Genomic DNA, 5,637 nt, shown 5'->3' on the forward strand with positions numbered 1-5,637 from the left:
TGTACTGTATTAAAGAGTCACAGGGTTAGGAAGGTTGAGAGCCACTGGTCTACATCCTATGAGGAAACATTTTAAGTTGGGGACTAAAGCAAGGACACCTGTCATCATTATTGTACTGTTTATGTGAGTACTCAAAAAGGGAACAAAGTCACCATTCTTTCCAGATCGATGTGGTTGTCTGCTTGGCAAACGCCAGAGGCCTGAGCATGTGACTCAGCTGTTAAAGCACTGTTCTAGCATGCTCAGTCCCCTCACCTCCAGGCAGGTCCACCCGCATATAGACTTAAAGGCCAGCACAGGACACTTGAGGACCTGGAGGAGTAGGTCCTTAAGTGTCTAGGGAGAAGCTAGACAGGAGGAAAATCTCAGGATTAAAATTTGCTAACAGTAATGATTTATTCAAGGTGTCATATGTCAGCATAACATCAAGATAAAAAATAACCTAGAAAAAAAAACTACAACAGCAGCAAAAACAGTTACCTGTAAGTTACAAAAACCCTTTATTGGGAGACATTAAAGCAATCTAAGGACATACTTATTTATAGTATGATGTTTCTCTCAGATTAGTTTAGATTTTGTGCACAACTCCAGTCAGAATCCCAGTAGATTTTTGTGGATCTTTACAAGCCCATGTTACCTGGAAGTGTAAAGGATATGCAATAGACTATGATGAACTTCCACATACATGATTTCTCTTGAAACTTGGCAATCATACTGAAAATTAGCAAGAAAAATGGTCCTCATTCTGCTACTGAACCACTAATGTAAGCTTGGACCGTGTCGGGGTTGGGATAGAAAATGGCCCTGTGGGCTCATATATGAACACTTGGGCCACCAGCTAATATGATGGTGCAGTTTTGAGAGGTTGTGGGTCGTCATTCTAAGATCAGGCCTTGCAGGGTAAAGTGTGTCACCGTCTCAGGTATTAAGGTTTATTGCCCCTCCCAGTCAGCCTCAATGTTTCCTGGCTACCCCATGATAGAACCTGCTGCTTTAGCCTCTTACAAACTGCTTCCTACCTTACAGACTCATGTAAGTGACCTTGTACTAAGTATTTTGTCACAGTGACAACTCCAAAGGTTTCAACTTGCTAGGAGTGTGTGAACATTTCATCCTCAGGTTTGCATCCATCAACTTTTTAACATTTTAGTCTTCAATGTTGAGCCTACATAGACCAGTGGCCTAGCCACTTGGTCTGTCTCTTTCTGGAGTTATTCTTGAGATCCTCTAAAGATAGAGGAGGCCTTCACAGTTTAACTAACCATGTATTTGGTGACCTTGAAAATCTTTTAGAGACATCATTGAATGTCTACCATCTGCAGGACACAATCTGGTGTCCTCAGAAAACAGTAGACTCAAAGTTGAAGCTAAAATGAAGCCAAAACTCCAGCCCCATTGCATAGTGAAATATAGATGGATGTGCAAAAATAAAACAGAAGCTGGATGCACAGATTTTACTTACTGGGTTAAATATTAGAGGACATGAAGGCCATTGTTGAGTCTTCCAGTATCAGCTATAAAATCAAAAGGAACTCCAGATGTACTGAGTGAGACTGTTAAGGGGACTCTGAGGACTCAGGCCGACAGCTAGCTGACTTGGCACCTTCAGTGAAGCTTTAATGTAATCGGCAAGTGTTTGCCTGAGACTCCCTAGACTTCAGAGTATGGAACAAATGGAGTTCACTGAAAGCACTAGTTTGGGTTTGAGTGGCTTTAATTCTGTTGACTTTGTTGGTTTAAAACAGTATATTTTTGGCATGAACATGCATGAAGTTTAGCACATTATCCAAAAGTATTTTGCATGCATACCAGCAGTCTTTCTGAAGTGCTTTAAAACTAAGCATCCCATCAAATAAGGCTCTGAGAGAAGCAGGCTGCAGACCAAGGAAGGCATAAGAATTGTTCTGCAGAGAAAGGCCTTTGTGACACTGTTATGTCTGACATTGTTCCTTACATACGCCCCTGAAGCTACTGGGATATTTTAGTGCCAGCTCCTAAGATATGTATAATGTCCTGAGAGTTTTCTCCTGATTCTTGCCATGGGCAACCAACCATATGATTAGACGGTAGAACTCCAACCCTAAGACCTGATATCCCCTGATGCCTGGCAAGGGGAGAAGTGCTGAGAGCTGTGGATACCAATGTAATTATCAGTTAGCTTACTTAAGAACTGCTGTAAAAGCTTAAAGGGCTATCATCTCACCACATGGAAGGTGAGGTAAAAGAGTTTCAAGTTCCAGGCTCCATAGAGTGACCCTGATCAGAAAACCCAAGTCCCACAGCTCAAAGTGCAGTTAAGAATGTGATAGCTGACACCGAAGGTTCCTGGAACAAAGTGTCCCAAGAGGGTCTGGTATTCTGCCCTTCCACATGCCTTGACCAGCAGACTGTTTACCTCTGCCCTTTTATTAAAATAAAAAATGGTAAACATGCTTTCCTGGGCTCTGCCTATAGCAAATTAATGAAGTGAGAGCTTCAGTTTTCAGCCAGCTGCCATCAGGATAGCAAACTTGCATCTGAACGTGTGGCTGTTTTGAACATATATTCCAGATACTACCTCTAGGTAGATAAGGTTGAAATTTTTTCCTAAGCAATTTCTATTTAGGAATTTTACTTGGTATGTAGGGAAACTGACATACACACAAGGAATCAAAGTGATTGGTTTGTGAGGGGAAAACATATATCTTCTTAAAATCTGTCAAAAGCTTCCAGAAACTACTTTAAAGGCCACTCCTCCACCACAGACCCTGAACGGGTACTGAGGGAGTATGTGAAAGACAAGGGTCTCTCTGATAGGAGATCAACTGATAATGTCCTTATTGCAATGGTGCACAGCCCTGAGGCATATGTGTAGGGATCTGGGGTGGGTAGAACATACGGATGTCTTGAGGGAGGTCAGGATGTCTTTCCGTAGCTCCACAAATGGTAGATGAGATTAAAATCCAGCATCAGGAAAAGTCAGGGCCACTGACAATTGGAAATATTAGCATGGGGCATAGAAGCCTTTTGCTTGGATTAGGACCAGATGGATACAAGGCTGACCCCTTTAGTAGTTAATTATGATAATTAAAGTAAATCTCACACCTGTGATAGAAAATTAGCACAGGCCCCAAAGACAGCCAAGAATAACTTGTATTTGCTGCTGTGAACACAAAGGCATACTATCCAGAGGCATTGAGTTAGTTGCAGGAGTTTTTAGCTTGCAAAAATAACAAAGGAAATTTCAAGCTATTAACTCGTCACTCAGCTGATAAAAGTAAACTTTTTTTGCATGTATGTGGTGTGCTACACATTTTTGCTCATATGTATGCAGGCATACATGGAAATGCATGTACAAGATCAAGGTTGATTTCAGGTGACTCTTGACCACTCTCCACCTTATATGTTGAGGCACACTCTCCTGGCTGAACTCGGAGTTCATCTGTTTCTGCTTGCCTGCTTAGCCAACTCTTGGGGATTTAGGGTGGCCTCTCACATCCCCCAAAGTTGCATGTGTGTTCTGTATAGCAAAACTCACTTTTGTAAAGACAGACAGGTTTTCCTCCTTTTCTCCAATCCCTCAGACTACACTGTTTCTATCAAGAGACCTCATACCCATTTCAGCTACTAAGTGAATATGAACAGACCTATTAATTACTAGAGGCTTTTCTGACATTAAATGTGGAGAGGACCAGTGTGACAGGGCAGGACCAGGGAGAGGTTCCTCCATCTTGCATCCTGGCTGTGACCATTTCAGGTTTAACTTAAATTTGATCTCCTTGAGAAGCCCATGGAAAATCACCCAACTCTATTCTAGGAACCCTTGGTCAAGATGCCCCAGCTGACTTAGCTTCTGTTAAACTGCCCGATTGTCTAGAACCCCCTCCAGCTAACCTCTCAAGCTTCTGTAAAAGTGCTTACATACTCAGTCACCCCCTACTCCCTGCAGTGACCTACTGGAATATCAGGGCATGGTTTCTGCCTTCAAAACCCTTACGCTGTGTAAATCGGTGAAGACACCAGTACCCCTGAATACCTGAGTGGTATCTCAGCCAACTGCAGTAGAGACTGAATTGGCTATAAACACACACAACTCCTGAAAGTACACTCCTGAAACTGACAACCAAGTACTTGAACTCAGTAATAACAAACTAGCAGTGAAGGTGGCATCCAGTGCTTTTAGGCAGGTGAGATATGCTCACATTAGGTAAAATATATACAGAATAGATTTGCTTTACCTGTACAAAAAGTATCCCATGCTAAGTTCACTAATTACCAACTTGCTAAAATATAACTAAACATACTAAATTCAGGTTTTAAGGATGATCATCTTGGAGTAAGGGTCCACACAAATGATTTTTCAAACCCTTTCCGGAGCATGTAGTAATAGTTTTGATCTTGCCACACTGAACAAGTACTGGCCTGTGCACAATGCCAAGCGTGAGTAGTTTTGGGATCAAACTCAGGCCTGCCCCTACTCACTCAGAATGGACTGTTCCTTCTTAAGTTGGTATCCAGACCTCAACCACATAGGTTTTAGTTCTTTTACTTCAACCTCAATCCTAAATGTATCCTATAATCTCTGATTTCTAACCACACTTTTCTAATTAACATTTCCACACCTGGAAAAAGCCTAGAATGTCCTATTGCTACAACTGCATTAGCTGGTAGGGTAGAATCTAGTGATTACAAGCACACATGCTATGCATTTACTACAGCATGTAGCTGCTCCCCAGCCCTTGATGAAGCCAACAGAACAAAACAGCTGAAGGATACGAAATTTTAAACTTAATGGGGGTTCTATTTTCTAGTTCTCCTGAGGACTGACCTTAATAATTGCCAAAGCCACACTTCTAAAACCTAGTTGTGGCTGCAGATTGCAGTTGTCTCAATTGGGACCTGCACTTGGACTGAAGACTTCCAGGGTCTGTTTCTTTGTGTTTAACCTAGCTTTGTGCAATACCATGCAAGCACCCCATGTTTCACCTAAGGAAGAAATACTGGTCTTCTTGGTCCTTTCCTGTGTTCCTTCTATGAACAGCAGACTGGCAGTAGAGGTACAAGTCGTCTGTGGACTGCAACCTGCAGTCAACATTAGTGATATCTAAGAGGAAAGTTATCCATTCCAACTTACAAAAAAAAATTAAAAAAGTTGAAAAGAAAAATTTCATTTTCTCATCTATTGCTTACGTAAGAGACCTTAAACACTAACATGTAAAATACTTTGAATATCATTGATGATGTGGGCTAAATTTCTAAACAGTCTGAGGGTCCAGTAATTGTGTCATACAAGTTCCAATAACATAAGAACCAGAAACAAGCTGGTTCTGTGAAATGATTTTTGAACATTACAAATTTAATCTGTTGTCTGCTAATTTTACTACCCTTCTGACTGAGCTTAGTGAAGACAGCTTTCATAGCTCACAGACTGATGTGCATCACTCCACAGCCTCTTCTGTGGGGGCTCGAAGTGCTCTCCCACTGTCGTGGGTTGGAGACACTAACGATGGCTCTAAAGCTTCTGCTATTCTGTGACTCCTAGAGTTGAAACTAAATATAAAAATGATGGGAACCAAGACACTCTCAACTATATTTCCTGTAATTATATAAAGGATTTATAATTATATATTATAAATTTCATAATAGTATAACAAAAAC

The sequence above is a fragment of the Apodemus sylvaticus genome, chromosome 4, assembly GCF_947179515.1.
Source record: "Apodemus sylvaticus chromosome 4, mApoSyl1.1, whole genome shotgun sequence".
NCBI lineage: Eukaryota > Metazoa > Chordata > Mammalia > Rodentia > Muridae > Apodemus > Apodemus sylvaticus.